At 40.4% G+C, this 18,231-nt stretch overlaps 1 protein-coding gene across 7 annotated transcripts in view; it reads right to left on the bottom strand.

The window, feature by feature from the left end:
- Positions 1–18,231, bottom strand: part of SEMA4D (semaphorin 4D) — a 149,368-nt gene that overhangs the window by 115,537 nt on the left and 15,600 nt on the right. For 2 of the 7 annotated variants that reach the window (XM_089491153.1, XM_089491136.1), the window contains exon 2: positions 10,969–11,008. The exons of the other annotated variants lie outside the window; for them this stretch is intronic. The gene's annotated coding sequence lies outside the window, so the exon portion shown is untranslated. The remainder of the gene's footprint in view (positions 1–10,968; positions 11,009–18,231) is intronic. 7 annotated transcript variants of the gene reach the window in all.

Here is an 18,231-nt window from a genome sequence, read left to right on the forward strand (position 1 = left end):
CGGAGCTCTAAGGGCAGCGTGTTCCAAAGGGCCGGGGCGGCGATGGAAAAAGACCTCCTAGTAGTGGAGGATAGCCTCGCCCCGGGAACCCTAAGGAGTTGCTGCCCAGATGTTCTGAGGGTGCGAGGCGGAATGTATGGGGAGAGGCGGTCCTTCAGGTAACCTGGGCCCAAGCCATTTAGGACTTTATAGGTCATTACCAGCACCTTGTATTGCGCCCGGAAGCAAATGGGCAGCCAATGGAGGTTTTTTAGAACCGGTGTTATATGGCTGGCCCTGGACGTGCCAGTGACCAGCCTTGCAGCCATGTTCTGCACCAGTTGAAGCTTCCGGGTTAGGTACAAGGGCTGTCCCATGTAGAGTCCATTGCAGAAATCCAATCTCGAGGTTACCAGGGCATGTACCACAGTTTCAAGGTCCCTCTGGGTCAGGTATGGGCGCAGCTGGCGAAGCAGCCGAAGCTGATGACAGGTGCTCTTGACCGTCGCATTCACCTGAGCAGTCAGGTGAAGGGACGAGTCAAGAAGCACCCCCAGACTGCGCACGGAGTCCTTCACAGGGAGCGTGACCCCGTTCAGGACAGGTGGAACCACCGCCATTCCTGGACCAGGGGAACCTATCACGAGTACCTCCGTTTTCTCTGGATTCAGCTTTAGTCGGTTTTCCCTCATCCAGCCCATTACTGACTCCAAACAGGCCACGAGAGGAGAGACGCCATCCTCGGTCACTGCATCAGTCGGAGACATAGAGAAAATAATCTGGGTGTCATCAGCGTACTGATAACCCCGCGCCCCATGTCTCCGGATGATCTCTCCCAGCGGTTTCATGTAAATGTTAAATAGCATGGGAGACAGAATGGCCCCTTGAGGGACCCCAGTTTTAAGGGGCCTCTCATCGGAGCACACGTCTCCCAGCTGCACCATCTGGGACCTCCCAGAGAGGTAGGACCGGAACCACTGGAGCGCAGTGCCCCCGATCCCCACCTCTGCCAGGCGTCCCAGAAGGATACCATGGTCTATGGTATCGAAAGCCGCTGAGATGTCCAAGAGCACCAACAGGGACACGCTTCCCCTGTCGAAGCTCCACCCCCATGTGCGGCTCCGCCCCTGGAGGGTGGAAGCTCCACCCCCCCGGCTTCGCCCCCCCCCCCCCAGTTGTCTGAGGGACAGCAACCCCGCCCCCGGCTCAAAAAGGTTGCCTACCCCTGATCTATTAGAACAGGAGGTCAGAGCCACATGCTTTCAAGATTTAGAATGCTGGCTTTTAACTTACCACCCAAATGACACATCCCTTCACTCCAGTGAACAAGTTTCCCCATTTCTGATGACAGCTGTTAGAAAGGATTTGAACTGGAGTTTTGTTTCCCTTTCCCCTACATGTGGAGATTAGCAAATGTATGACTCCTCCCTTTACACTGCAACTCCCTGCCTAACATCCTTTTCAGGACAAAGACCATCATATGTCTGAATATTTAAATCAGCAAAATACAGCTTGTGCTTCCTCCACAAACCAGAATTGAACCACAATCAAACCATGACTTCCAATTCTGGTTTGGAAGGCAAGAACAAAAGTTTGTTACCTATCTGTTGAAGTAATTTATGGTTTGCACTAAAAACTTTCACAGAGGTAATCTGAGTACAGAAGAACAACAAGGGAAATGTGAGCCCATGGCTTACTCTAACAAGCATGCTATATACATCACTGCCAATAAGTTAGTTAACTACATTTCTTTCCCAGATATCATCAAATAGGAAAATTATGAATCACCCCCCTCATCCATGAAAAGACTCTAAGTCCCAGTGAGTCTAAACTCCACCAGGCAATGATCTGTCCATGGCAATGGAACTACAATATAGTTCATCCTGCCCAGCACAGAAAACCAAGTTCAGGGTGTGTCCTGTAGCATGGGGTGGCACCAGATACTTGGGATAAACCCATGGTTATCATGGAGGACACTGCTTCTGTCAGACTGGTCTCAGCATGGATATTGAAGTCTCCCAGCACATCAAGCTGGAAGGACTCCAATACCACTGATGATACCAATTCTATCAGTTAAGGAAGGGAAACTGTTGACCAGTGGAGTGGGTAGTATGTGAACAGAATCCCTATTCTGTCCTGGCCAATCACCTTAAAATACACACTCAAATCCAGATGGGGCACCTGGTGACACTAATAGAATTGCAACAGATCACTGTGACTCCACCTCCCCCCCCCCACCCAAGGCCTCCACTCTTGCTGTATAGAACCTCCCATCTCATCCATCCAGGTCTCTGTAATGCAGGCCAGGCTAGAATGTTCATCCAGGATCAGGTTCTTGCTCAACAATGCTCTTCTACTTAATAACCTGGCACTGAACCGTAGCATTTTCAGCCCAGAAAGTCCGAAGTAAATGACAGTTTGGAAGCAACTATTGTGGCTTTCCACTCTCTCATGATAATGTACTGGACTGTCTCCCCTCTACCCATCACTGTACTGTACTTATGCCAGTTCCCTGGTTTACTTGGCCCACACTGTTTTCCATATGAAGCATTATATCTGGCAGCAGGCACTTTGATAGGACCAAACGAACAACTGCTCACCCCCAAAGTGGCTTCTCCAAAGTATGTCACTCCATTTGGTGATGACACCACAAACTCAGGCAGCCAGCTATCATCCCCTTAGAGAAAGGGGACCAATGGAAGTCTGATTCATGGTTCATTAGCTGAGCGAGGGCCTAGTCCTGGAAGGGATCAATGACATAGGCAGCTACCAACTATGGAGAGAGGCAGCAACAGCAGCAGGGCTTCTGTCTTCTCTGGAGATGGTGCTGCTTCTTCTCCCCTGATGTGCCATCTCCCCACTTGCTAGCTGTCACATGTACCCAGCATGTCACACATATCCAGTGTGAAACAAATCAGACATTTATTGCAGACCAGAAATATTTACTCTCTGAACAACAATGTATTAGGTGGTAGAAGATGAAATAGTACTATTTTACTCTCTATAAATCAGCTGAATATTTATGCTTTAAAACACAGCAATTGCTGGACAACTGTTCGGCTCACATATCACCACTCTTCTAGTTGAAGGTTTTTTGGAATACATTTCTTATAATCTCCTAACCAGAATGGCCAATGGTTAATGACCATGTTAGCCACTAGATTTTTATGTTGTACTCCCCCGCTAAAAAAACCCCACCTTTTCCAGGCTTTGAAAATTCTAATAGTACAGGAAAGTAGATAACATGAAGAAATATGTTTATTTATTTTGCACCATCTTATCCTGCTTTTCCATAGGAACTGCTACCATGTTCAGCTACATTCATATAAAGCTTAGGGATAAACATGATAGTATAAACAGCTTCATAGTGTTAATGTTCATATCTCTATTGTATTCCAATGGTGATGCCTTTCTGTGTTCTTTCTGCATTGCTAACACTCTTGTTATACATCACTAGCCTGCTGTATGCTCCCCCCCCCCCAAAAAAAAGGTAGCAAACAACAGCACCCCACATTCTGATAGGAAGTACACCTTGCACTAACACTAGGCCTTCCCATGTCCTAGTTTCAAGAACACCTCAAAAGGCCTGATCTATATAATTCAGACACTCGTTCCTTCAAACAAACTCTGTTCAGGCATTCCTGAGACGTGTTTTAGCTGGGACTCAGTGGAAACTCTGAAATATTTCAGAGTTTCCACCGAGTCCCAGCTAAAACATGACAACCACCATATGAAAACCTGTACAGGTACTTCGCTCATGTCTCAATCCAGCTGGTACCTCATTCAGAACCCCTTGATCTTCAAAAAGACAGCTGCCAAGACCCTCAGCAACCATGACAGTCCATTTCTGCATCCAGAAATGTCTCTCCTGAATCAACCTAAGGTGGTATTCTGCATCAGCACTGCAGAAATAATAATTTGACCCCACTTTAACTGCCATAGCTCTATTCTAGGGAATTTTGGAAACTGTAGTTTTGTGAGACGTTTAGCCTTCTCTGTCAAAGAGCTTTGGTGTCACAACAAACTAGAGTTCCCAGGATTCCACAGCATTGAGCCATGGCAGTTAAAGTAGTATCAAACTGGATTATTTTTGCAGTGTGAATGCAGCTTTAGAATCAAGCTACAAAAACAGATCCTCCACTTCCAGCACCATGAATTTACGATTTCAAGCAAGGAACCTGTTTCCAAATGAGAATTTCTTATGATCACAGCCTACCCCATTCCAATTTTTATTTTCAATTAATTAATTTAATCATCATTATCTATACAGATTGTGCTGTACAAAGACATGGATGGCACATTCCATGAGAAAGGATAGAAAAGGGCGTACTTATTTCAGATTACTACTTGTTTCAAACCAACATGCCTAGATGACAATGTGGTTAGTATTTTACAAGCCATTTTAATAATTAAAGCCAGCATGTACCAATGGATCTTGCTCTGACATGCTGTGCTTTCCAAGCCCATCTGGTCCTATTTAAACAAAATGATGGAATAATCTCCAACATTTGGATTCTTTGAAAGGGAATCATTACTTTCACTATGCCTCTTGTGAACATTATTTGATGTAGACTGAGGCAACACAGACTTGGAGGGAAGAACAATGGCTACTTTGTCTACATAATAAGATGCCCTGGTGGGCAAGCCGTCTGGGCCATTTGGATTGTTGGAATATATTAATTTTCCTCTTGGTAGAAGAATTAAATTTCTTCCCCACCCCACTTCAAATGAATTACAATTTTTAAAAATATAAATCAACAGAAAAGAGCTTCTACTTTATGCAATACAAAGCACAAACAACAATCAGTAACATAAAAGTGTTTTTTTTTTTTTTTTTAAAACACTCAATGTTTCAGAACCAAAGTTCTTAGTCTGGGCTCATATAGATCAGGCCTTGGAAATTATGTGTTGATCCACAAGAATTCCCATAAGCCAGATTCTCCCACCTTCAAAAATACATCAGGTAGAAGAGCCCATCCTGGCATCCTTTCCCATTCCACTATTATAGTGTTATGATTCTACTTTACCTATCATGGCTGATATGATGCCTAACCTGATTTATCTACAGTTCATATTGGTATCTGAATTTGCCTTCATTACTGACATTTTTCTAATTAAAATTTTAAATTTGAATTAAAAAATGGACAAAGGTTGAAAGACGGAAATTTTTTTTACAATATTTCATCAGTTCACAGGCAAAAGTGTCTTGTACTTGTCCAGTTTTGTAATATTTTCAGAAAATAAAAAATGAGTTGCTGAAGAAATGCCATCCACTACATTCATACATTGTCTGGTGTATAGAACGCTGTGTTCTTGTTGATGTGGATGATCAAGTGTGTCAGTCACTGGTATACTGGCTTTCCAATATGCAACGTAACACAATCAACTTAAAATTATGGTGTACATGCTTTTGTGTTTCTTGCCTAGTAAACTGCATAGTAATTAATAGTGTCTTAACCTTGATACCTCATTTTTTTAAAAAAAAAGTGACAAGGTAATGATCATAAGGTAACAATGTTTTTACAGTCAATACTCTATATCCACAGGTTATACATCCACAGATTCAACCATCCACAGCTTGAAAATATTCCAGGGAAAAAAATCCAAAAAGCTAACCTTGATTTTGGAATTTTATATAAAGCACAGCATTTTACTATGCCACTATATATAACAGGACTTGAGCATCCAGAGTTTTTAGTATCCATGAGAAGAGCTCCTGGAACCTACCCCCAGCAGATACCAAGGACCCACTGTATTATGTAAATTTAACACGTTACTCTCACACCTGCAAATAAAGATCTATGTGTTACACAATACTTTGTACTTTACCAGCACAAATACCTTAATTCAAATTTTAATAATTTTCAAATGGGTTATAAAATGTGTGAGCATGCAAAGGATTAGTCATATGCTGAAGTGTGCAGTTTTCAACTAGCAGAAAGATGAACAGCTGCATGATGCATTCATCACTAAAGACAAGCGATTCATTTGAATTACTTGGGGGCAGGGTGTTATATTGAAAATCAACTTCTCTTTCTATTTACATAAACTATCAAGTTGTAGGCATGCCTATGGGCCATTACCACCCTCCAAGCTACCAGCTTTCAGAATATTCATGCTTTTCTACAAGGTAATATTGTGCAACAGGACAAAGAATAGACATTTGTTTTCATAACAAAGGAGTCAGGCAATGACTTATTTCCTGCTACTCACCTTTTGGTAACTGATTTTCCCCAACTACAGGGAAATATTCCTCTAGTGTTGCCCTCATTTCCCCCCCCCCCCAAAAAAAAAAAAAAAAACAAAGAAGGGTATACCTATACAGTATATAGCTATAATTACACTGTTATGTAGAGAGTTGGAAAATTCAGTTAATTTAGTTGAAAGGACATAGGCTCTATCAGCAAATATAGTGTATCCATCCTTCCTTCCCCCATGTCCCTCCACACACAAAGGTCAATACAAAATGCTGTCATGCATGGATGGGGAGGGAGGGAGGGGAAAAGTAAATATATTGGTTCTTTGATGGGTAAAGCATGCTGTACTGGCACATACCACAGAAATCCTTCTTTTGAATACATTTATTACATTTCACAACTCCTTTAAAAAGCAGATTAATACCTATACACCTTTCATACCCAGCCTTCCCCAACCTGCGGCCCACCAGGAATGCTGGACTACAATTCCTATAATGGCTGGGGAAGGCTGCTCATTGCAGCAGATGGTTCACATTTCCTTTAATAGATTTGCTTCAATGTTTTGGCCTATTTTACCCCACTGTCCTAGGTTTTGTCCCTCCACACACTGATTATTATAAGTGGAATCATGGAGAGGAAGAGCTGAATGCACATTCAGCTGTAGGTGGGATTTTGCAAGTACCCGGTCATTTGGTAAAACCTGCACATCTCCCACTGAATGTTAAGACCAGCAGGCATGCCCACATACTACTTTCTGTCTTCCTGAACACTGAATGAGCAAACAGGCCTTGTTCTTCCTTTCTAATGATCACAGAAATTAGATCCACATATTAGTAGGGCTTAGTTAAGCTCGAATACCTTGACCTAATCCAATTTAGTCAATTGAAATGCTAGTTATTCCTCTTTAACTGACATGTGGATTTCAACTGGACAGATTCACAACTATGCTGAATGCTAAGGGAGGGGAAGTGCTCCTCTTCTGCCCTTGAATTAGCAACAAGGGGCTTCCAGAGAGAAGGGTTCAATCACAGTTCAAAGGGATTCCGAAGCTATTCTCTCTTCTTTTTTATTTATTAAATAGATTTTTCTTAATAAACACACACAAAGATGGAAGAAACCATGTGGAAAATGGGGAAGAATGCAAGCTGAAGATGCCATCTAGATGACCCATATGTAAGACGAATGAGTGAAGTATTTGGGCTGATTCCTAGAATCACAAGCATGACAACACAGCTTTGGGAGGGAGGTTTGCTGGAGAGGAATAGCCTCCACTCTCTCCCTATCCTATTCTAAACCAATATGTTTATCACACAGGGATTGGAGAACTGGAACGGGAAGGGAACAGAACTGGGGAAAATGCATGTTATCACACGGGAGAACGCCGTCGATGCCACTGGGAGTCCCCAATCCATTCCCCATCCATCCCACAGCAGCTGATTTTGAAGAACTGTTCAGAATCGTTCTTCAAAATTGACTGCTGTGGAACGGATGGGAAATGGATTCGGGACTCCCGGAGGCATCGGCGGCGTTCACCCGTGCGATAACATGTGTTTTTCCCCAGTTCCGCTCTGTTCCCATTCTCCAAGCCCTGTGTGACAAACTTAAAAGGTGAAAATTTCTTGCTACTCACTCACAAAAGAAACAGCCTTTCTGAACTACAGGGAAACATTGTAACACTGAACAGTTTGGTCTTCAGATAAACTACAGTTTTTACATCATCTAGGAGCATGATCTACAACGTGTGATTTTAAAGCCACTATATGCTTATATCTACTTAGCATCAAAGGCAGCAACTTTAGGAATAACGGATTTGAGTTTAGGATTTCTGTGTACATGCAAGGACATTTAATCATTTAAGCACTTTTCTTGAATATACCAATACATCTTGTTCACCTTTTCCCTTTACCACACCAAGGGGCACCTGGGTTGACACTCCACAGCTACTCTACCCAGAACAGCTCCATTGCAGGCACAATTTCTATGGATGAAGTTTTCTCCATCATTATATCCACAATGAAAGTTCTCCATAGTAGTCAGCTGTTAACAGTCAGGACCTTTCTATTAAGAAGGGAGAGAAAGCATCTCTAGGATCCAGCAGATATCACATTAAAAGACTGGTCTTAAATTCATTTCCCACACTTTCCTTTAAATAAAAAGCTTTAATCCAGAAGTACATTATACCTACAAAGCTTATGTTCCTCAATCTTATTAATCCTAAATGTGCTGCCATGAGTATCCAGAAACAAGCTGCATAAACTTAAATCCTCTCTTTGGCTATGCCTTCATTAGGCTACTCCATTCCACCACCAAAAGAGGGAAGGAGAATTACATCTAATTCTTGCAAAGCAGCTCTACCTGGCAGTTAGTGTCCAAGCTACACAGGCTGAGCCCTGCTATTCAGAGATATGTTTCAACAGCACATAGACAAACCAAGGTGTACTAAAATTAACACATTTAAAAATAGACAGACTTCTTGTGGTTACTCAGTAGGTATCTGCAAGCTCTGCATGAATTCAGCTGACACACAGACTTGTAGCAACGCCTCCCACAGACCCACATGATTCAAGGCCTATAATGACTCAAAGCTTACTACATTGACAGTTTAGTTTTAATAAGAAGTAGGGGGAAAGAAAGTGGGAAAAGGAGAAAGATCAAAGTATTTTTCTGCCTAATACAGAGCTAGAATTTAAGATGCATACTCTTGTAAACAGTTTGGTGTTGTTAAGGCCTGCCTATGCAATAATGATTTATGAACAAATAGTTTTCTTTTGTCATGTTCCCCACATTTTTCTCCAGTTTTTGGATATATAAATCTTCATGATCCCTGAGGTAGCCCATTAGGTTCAACTGACATGCCCAACAGTGGAGCCAACAGCAGACGGATTTTTAAGATGCCAGTAATTTTAATCAACTCCACCATCCTTTTGTCACTGTTTCTGGATCCATAAGACAACCTGCTTCACATATTGGCTGCATTCCAAGCTTAAACTAAACCATGAATTAATGTTTATAGTAGTTGGAGTAATCTCAGTATTTGCCTGCTCCCTCTTACCCCTGCTGCCTCAGAAAAACATTCAAAGATTTTGCTTCCACCTTTACATTAACTACAGCTTGTAACATCATACACAATGGACAAAGTATGACTGATTATAAACATCTCAGGAATAGTCAATCTGGTGCCCACTGGATGTTTTTTCATACAGCTCCCACAATCCTTGACTATTTGCCATGCTGGCTAGGGTATATGGTAGTTATACTCAAAAACCTGGAAGGTAGCAGGTTGCCTACTCCAGAATATCAGAAATGTTTTAAAGCATGGGTTTTAAAGGGGGGTTGTTTTAGCAAACCATATTTGAGATTAACCACAGTTTAAGGTTCAACTGATATGCCAAACCATGGTTAATCTAGAATGGAAGTGGTAGCTTCCAATATCATCCTTGAAGCCACAGCAGGGGAGCTGATCATGGAAACCCAAGGTTTAGCTAGACTTTTCCTCAGAATGGTAACAGATGTTTTAGCATGACATCTGAATGTAGCCAGATCACTGCTATGGATCTGAACCCTTGGTTAGGAAAAAAACATAATATAAAAATAATTGCTGGAAAATGATCACTTGCAGGAAAACCTCTTATGCAAGGAACTGTGTTCAGGTAAAACAACTAGCTGCTAATTTGCACTGGATTAGTAATAACCAGTAGATTATTACTAAAAATTGTGTCCCTAAACCAAACATTTTCATGTAATGCTTTTGCAGTCATACTTCTTGTGTTTACAGGGCAATCTTAGGCATGCCTACTCATAAGCAAGTTCCACTGTGTTCAGTAAAGCTTGGTGTGTGTGTGTGCGCGCGCACATGCACACACACACACTGTGTGCCTTCAAGTCATTTCTGATTTATGGAGATCCTAAGCAAGCTCCACTGTGTTCAGTGAAGCTTACTCTCATGTAACTGTGTGCAGCCTTGCAGCAATAGCTGGTTAAGAACTATTACACATCATCAGATACAGAGAAAGTATTAAGTTAGAAATGCAAATCAAATATTTTAAAAGAAATCACACCTGGACTACTGGGTTGCACCTAATTTTGTTATATCTGATTTGTATTTGGCTGCCTGCTTCCTAGGCCTACTCTGAAAGAAGAATTATTTCTTACAATCTCTATGCTCCAGAAGCTTTATGCAAATACAATTGCTTTCCTAGTCTCTTGTGCAGTAAAATGCTGGTAGGTCCCACACAGTTTCTTTGCCACAGCAAATCAATCTGAAATAAGAGTTTGAAGCAAAAGCCTTCCAGACAACAGTGAGAGATTTGCTGTCAAGTGGAAAGTCCTCTGAGAAAAGAATGACTGCATTCCAAAGCGTGATGCATTTTAAATCTCATGCAGCCGAAACTGGATTTAGGATCAATATGACTTTTACACAAATCAAATCTAATACAAAGGAGGAAGGGCAAACATACAATGAGACTGTTATAGCAATAGGAACAAGCTACTCAAATTATTATGTGAGATCTAGTAAAGCATTTTATATGATCCTATGATTCTATGTAAATCAATAATTTAAAGTTAGCAAAAACAAGGAGATGTATGTAAACTAAACACTGCCAAATCCAAAGGACATTTACTAAGGAGAGAGAATCCATGACATCATATTTCCTAAAGCAATCCATCTCAGGCAACAGCTTAATGGCCTGATCACTATGAGTATTTTCTCAAAAGTAAGTCCTCTTGTGTCTTAATGCATAAAGCAATAATGTATAGACCTTCTATCCAAATAGTATACTAGGTAACTCACTGTATAGATCAGACGACTCTTTATGGGACTCAGTGTATTCCTGTATAGGAAAAAAAAAGAATTTAAATGATCATATCAGTTTCCCCCTTCCTGAATTCCATATCAGCATTACCATCTTTCTGGCTGAAAATGATTCCATGCGACTCCCAATGGAAAGTGTCAGTGTCAGGCCCAAATCACTTGCAGGAAAGGTGAGTGATGGGAAGCACTTTCACCTTTTCCCTTGGGCAGACACACACTCACTCAGGCACATGGAACTACGTGCCTAGAATTCAAATGAATGCTTCACAGCAATATTCCCCTCTAAGAATGGAACTGACAGGGCAGCAACCAAAGACAGAAAATCCTGCATTTTGTTCCTAATACTGCTGACCATTTTAAGCTAGTTATTAATGATTGTTCAAATCCATGCTAACATACATAAATGCATACACAAATATAGAGTAAAAACTGGTCTGCAGCATAGCAAACAGCAGCTATACTTCCTATCTTGTTAATACACTGCTCTCATGCATGCATGATGAAATCTGTGTAAGATTCTGGAGAACATGTCAACAACATTATCTTATAGGTAAATATTTAATATTCATACTCACATAATGTAGTAAATATAGGAAAGCAACACCACTTAAACATTAGGAAACAGAGTGAAAAATATATTGCAAATTCCTGTGCTCCAGTATCTGATGTTTATTGCATGACCTTTGTGCAGTGTTTAATATTTCAAATAAGACTAGTACTGCATTTCTGCACAGTCCATAATGAAGAGTTCTGCTTAGTGCTCTTAATAAACTGCTATTACAGATGACAAATTATCTTGAGTTCTTTATCATGACTACTAATGTGAAATAACTGCAAACTACATGAAGCCCATGTTTTTGTTTTATGGAGAAAATCTGGTTCTAGAGTTTCAGGTTTCTGATAGATTGAACACTGTTAATTCTTTAACTATGGTCCAAAACACACTGCAGAAATAGTCCAGTTTGAGGCCACTTTAACTGCTCTGGCTCTATGCTAGGGAATTCTGGAAACTGTAGTTTTGTGAAATATTTAGTCTTCTCTGTAGTGAGCTTATGTGCTACAGTAAACTACAATTCCCAGGATCCTCTAGCACTGAGCCAAGGCAATTAAAACGGTTTGAAACTAGATTGTCTCTGCAGTGTATTTTGGACTTATGGTTACAAAATCAAGACAGGGTGCAGACTGATAGGCTTCATCCCTTCTCCCACAAATATATACTCTCCCTCTCTTTCCTTGCCAGGGTTGAACATGATTTAGCTTTTTAAACAGAGTATGAAACTAAGGTTTCACATTAGTCATTAAAGCTGGCTAGCACTGCCAATTTGAATTGTGCACACCAAACACTGCATTCTGTTTATTACAGCAAGAGAAAATATGGGAGCATTCAGACAGGAACTTTTTTGAGACTGTCAGAATTGTGAGATTTTTCTATGTTGTGTTCACACTGGGCATAACATTCCTCAAAATATTATTCTGCTGACTTGCATACCAGGTTTTTGTAAAGTTATCTGTGATGTGGATTTGATTAGATCTACTGGGTGACCTTGGGCAAGTCACAAACTCTCATCCTCAGAAGATGGCAATGGCAAACCCCTTCTGAAGAAATTTGTTAGGAGAGCCCCATAAAGGCTTGCTTTATGGCCACCATAAGCCAAAAACAACTTGAAGGTGCACACAACAACAACAACAACAACAACAACAACAACTTTGGATAATACAAGACAGTGGATGTCACTGTCTTCATAGAAGCTTTCCCATAAGTATGCGTTTGGCCACTTTGGGAACATAGTCCTAAATTAGATAATCCTTTAATCTGCACCAGCATGGCCCTTAGGTTCATATGAAATCTACTTAATTTTTGCTATAGCTGAGCATTTGACTGAAATTGTTTACTGAAATTATTTACTGAAATGCATCCATTTTCCTCCTAAACTAGGTGATGCTCTCAAAAATAAGCTAATTTCATTTAAAATTATGCTTGTAAATTACAAAGACTGACCATCATCAGAAAGAGAAAAAAGAATGAATATGTCTTATTAAATGCAACACATTCTGACAAAATTCAAAAGATGCAGATTATTTATTTTACCAGTAAACATCTAACAGTAAAAAGCGTAGAATAAAGACCATGTCCTATCAGCATTGACAACAAGCAAACATGAAAGGGTGAAACTAAAAGACACAATTGTCACCCCAAAATCTAAGAGGATCACATGTGTCAGTTTCTTTTGGCTTAGTTTCTGGTAATACATTTAAATACGCCCTCTCCCTTGGGAGGGCAAGCTGGGTGAGAAATCAGCCAGGAGGCAAGAGGGGCTTTCCCAGGCCTTCTGTACAGCCCAGATGGGGAGTCTCAGCATGCTGTATTAAGCCTAGGCTGTGTGATAGAGCTTCCCTTGACCTTGCAGCATCTGACTAGGACTGAGAAGATGAAGGTTCCCTCAGACAGAAAGGCTCACTCAAAAAGACTGGACCAGTCACTGACTCTCAGCCTCACCTATATCACCAAGCTGTTGGCAAGATGAAATGAAGATGTGTTCTTTGAAAGAACAAAAATATAATAAAATAAACAATTCATTACTTTAAAAAAACAAATTTAATGTAATTTTCTGCAAAATGCTTTTCCCATTTCTAGAAGGTTGGTTTTTTTGTAATTAGCATATTTACCAAGCCAACTAATGATAATTCTCATAATGTGCTTTCAAAAATATCTGACCAGTCAAGTAGCTAATTTTTAAAAGCTGGACAAACAGAATGCCCAGACCCAAAGTAGCTTGCTTTTCTCACTTCTGTGGCCTCCCTTTCTTCTCTTGTCTAGCTCTTTCACAGAGTACTATACCCATCACTGAAACAGGATTTTGAGTACTTGAATTTCAGGCTTTAGTTGTTTTGTCTGCCTGCCAAAGAGCTAAGTAGAGCATTACGGTCAAAGTCCAGAGAGGCTCTATATAACAAAGATTTAAGTAGAAGTAATTATATTTGATGTATACATACTTTGGGTTTAGACCCAAAAACACAAAAATGAGTAATTTAATTCTAATGAGAAATGCTGTTTGTTGCACCAATGAAAGCAAACAAACAACAAAGCCTCTTTCCTTCTCAGCTGAAATCTCTATGTCTCAGTTCCATACTCAACCATTGGCACATTGACAATGAAACACTGGATCAAGAACTAGATTCTCAGCACTGGCACAGGGAACAGGGAAAGCTGTTGAACATGGGGAAAGGCCTCTTAAGTCTGGGAAAACCAACCTGTGGCATGCTTGAAAGGGATGAAAATGTCCATGGGTGCAGCCTACCCAAGCAATGAAGCTCAACCTATCTCATTGAACATTTGAAAAACTAAGGCTCTTGACTGATCTTCCTCACTAGTTCTGAAACACAAAGTCCCTTCACATTCATCGCCAAGCTGCTGCAGGGTACAGGAGCCACAGAATGAAACATGGGCTAGTTGTGAGCAGATGGTGTTGCTGAGTTCAGGAGAACAACTCAAGAAAAGGAAAAGGCTATCATTATGTATGATCATTCCTGGTTCCTTGATGTGAGTCAGAATCCTGCTGATGTCTTCCATTTGGCTATGTTCCCCTACAGAAGCAGTTGAACATTTTTCTCCAATGCAACATCTCAAAGTTGAAGAAGCAGAGTTGCACACAGTTGCCATCATGCATGTACATGGTCATGATCATATATGCTTGTGCATGTGGATGCACATATACATTCAATTGTATATTTGGGTGTACATTCAGTTGTGCAACTCTGCCATTCAGGACAATAGCTGCATTGAATAATCTGCATAAAGATGTATAACCTGAACCATGATATTATGTTTGTCTTGACCTAGAAATATGTATATATATGTTTGGGTTTGAAATACTTTCTTATCAATATCTTCATTGCTCAGAGCTAACTTATACATATACTAAAATCACAATTAAATTGAATGGTTTTGTACAGAAGCAAGTGCTTGGTGGTGGCAGCATTTTAGATAACATTTTTCCATAAAGCAATAAAAATAACTGGCATTGTATTGCATAGGATATCAGCCAAGCCAGCAAAGGAAGAGGACAGGCCATGCTTCCAAAGGGATGCAAAGCTAATAAAGAACATAAGGCATTCACTTTTTTCTGAGGGTTTCCCCCAACCATTTCCTGCAGAAAGTTTTAGTACAGGGAAAGTGTTACAAAAAGTCTCTCAGGAGTACTTAAGATAAGAGCATGTATTGTTTGATGACACATAAAAGTGTTTTAAAATAAGCTTTGGGGGGAGGGGGAGGTATAACACAATCCACTTTTCCTCAACAAACCACATACAGAAACTGAGACGTAAACAACAAACAGAACCTAGGCATGCCAACTGTAAAATAACATACCAGGGTTTAGTTATGGGAGGGAAAAACTAAGACATCCCCCATAAAGAATTCTTCCCCCCCAAAAAAATGAAATTTTCCTTCAGTCTCCAGATTTCTAACATTTGAGAAAGTGAGACACTGAATATCATTCACAACTAGAATGCTTATATTTGCTGTGTTCACATTTCCTTATTAACATTTAGGTGCAACTTTTCTTTAGATGCCTCATCTGTATGTATTTCCAAAGACACAAATGAAGTTTTAAATTACGGCAATGTTAGAAATTTAGGGACTGAAAGAAAATTTCATGGGTGGGAAGCAATGTTCACATTCTGCCCTGTTCTCCAAACGTGGCCTCTTTGTGCTATAGCCAGATTTGTATGACTATAACAATAAACATCACTATATGAAAGAATCCCAGAGCCAGGCCATTAAGAGGCCAGCAACTGTGAAGTCATTAGTATGCATAGTTATTTATTTAAAATGATAGCCAGCCTTCTGACCCATATAATCCACTTCTACTTTACCATGAAAATTACAACCAAAACAGTAAGACTCCAAAAGCTGGAAAAGTTCCAGTAAAACCAATTATACATTACACTGAAAACAAAAATGCAACCAAGGGGTAAAGACTGGCAAAAATGTATTTTTATAATCATTAATACTGTATCTGAATATCAAAAGAAAAGGGGCTCTCCCTAGACCACTCTGCAGAACTTATTCTGGCTCCAGGGTCAACTCAGCATGGCATCCTTCTGTAGGTCGCCAAAATGAGTACCCAGCTTGTCAGGGGCAATTAGCTTACGGGGGGGGGGCAATTAGCTTATACTTTGTAAACTGCTTAGGGAGTGCTTAAGTGCACCGATAAGCAGTATAGAAATGTACTTGCTATTGCTATTCCACAATCTGGATGCCCCAACCAACCAACCAACCAACCAACCAAATCAATCAATAAATAAAACCATTCTTGTATTCCCATTAGCTACACCTTTGAGAGTAATGGTAAATGGATCAAGGTGTCAGCTGCTAAGTAAGGGCCCATACAGACAAGCCAAAATAAAGTGGCTTTGGGTCACTTTGGAGATATGCTGCTTAAATGATGCATGCATCTTAAGAGTCCCGAAGCCACACCAAAGCCACGCTCCAGTCCTATCTTCTCAGGGTTAACATTATTCAGTTAATCAGGATAAAGCAATTGCAGTCTGTTCCATGGAGCAAAAAATAAAATAAAACCAACAACATTCAATACAGTTTCCAGGATGCATAAGTTAACCATAACTTAATCTAAATAAAGTTTTCATTCTGCTAACACAGGGAGCAGTAGTTCTCATGTTTGGGAGACACATTGATTACCTGTTGTAAACAGGAGTCCCACTGAAAGTGCAGGTACACAGCTTGTGGGTACTCCTTGATCCATCTTTGTCACTGAAAAAAATCAACAAATCTTGGTGCTGAGGTGTGCCTTTTACCAGCTTTTACTTATACACCAGTTATTCCTGTTTCTGGAACAGTAATACACTGACTTCAATAGTCTATGCACTGTAACCTTGAAACTGGATTACTGCAGTAAGTGCTACATGGGACTAAACTGGAAGCAGTAGCTGGCAAGATACAAGGTTCTTGTGTTGGCTTACCAAATACCATGTGCTCCTGATGACTTAGGGATTGTCTTGCCCCTTGATGTTCCCATTCAGTAATTAAGGTCATCACAAGCAACATGCTCTCTTGGAGCCTTATTGCACAAGAAAACAAAGCAGAAACAGATCCAGAAAGCAGCGGCTTTTTACGTGCCTTATTAAATGCCTTATCGCATAACATCAAAGTGCTTTAGTTCTCTTCCCCCTGTCTCCTAGTTGTAAAAGCACTTTTTGCTAGCTGGAAAAATTAGTTCAACAAAACACATACTTTTATAACCATTTCCCATAGGAAGAAAACTGAAGTGCTGACATCATGCTGTAAGGTACAAAAAAGCCACTACTCTCTGGCTCCATTTCCGTTTTGTTTACTTGTGCAATAATGGTCTTGGTCAGAACCAACTATCATCAGGACCCATTGCAGTTTCTAAAATTTTTCATCTATCAAAATTAGGCAAGTTATTTCAATTGCACGTTATAGGTATCTACTGGAGGGTTTTTGTTTCTCTGTCTGTCTGTTTGGTTTTTGTTCCCACAGAGTTGTTCTGGCATTCATATGAATTCTGAACAATTTCAGTATGATATCAACAAGCAGAAGCTCTTGCAACGTATCTCCTCCACTTTTAACAAGTACTGCAGATTGTTGTCAACTCCATATCTACTAGTTTCCTGTGGGTTCTTTTCCATTATTTTTACGGAAAGGCGAGGAGAAACAAAGTCTATGTTTTAGTGGGACAGGGAGTCTCCAAAAAAAGTAAAGAGGAAACAAGAGTCTCTATTGCAGTGGGGGTGGGAGAGGATGAAGCCTCTTTATCACATGGAGGTGAAAAAAATATCTCTATTGTGGAAGGGGGGATAGAGACTGTTTAGTGGGGGTGGGGTGGAGATTATACTTTGGGGGCATGGCCAGAGGAATGTGAGAGGCAACAGAGCCTCATGGGACTTTTTTGTTGGTGTCTCTGAATATTTTTCAGTCTCTCTCTCTCTCTCTCTCTCACACACACACACACACACACACACACCCTTCATCCCTTGAATGGGAATAAAACATTGTACTGGTGCTGGGAATTGCCAACAAGTAGTCTGGGACAAGAAAAAATGTCATCTGGTTATTTAAAAAACAAACAGAACTGATAATACCCAATAAAAGGGATACAGAAAAGAGGCAGTCTCAGAGTATTGAAAAAGATGGTTTTATTCTTAAAAACAGCCCACCACATTTCACCCTAGAAATGTTTAATGGCCTTCTTTGGCAGATGC

Source organism: Sceloporus occidentalis, unplaced genomic scaffold (genome assembly GCF_023333645.1).
Source record: "Sceloporus occidentalis isolate IW3139 unplaced genomic scaffold, rSceOcc1.0.p SCAF_1, whole genome shotgun sequence".
NCBI classification, from domain to species: Eukaryota; Metazoa; Chordata; class Lepidosauria; order Squamata; family Phrynosomatidae; genus Sceloporus; species Sceloporus occidentalis.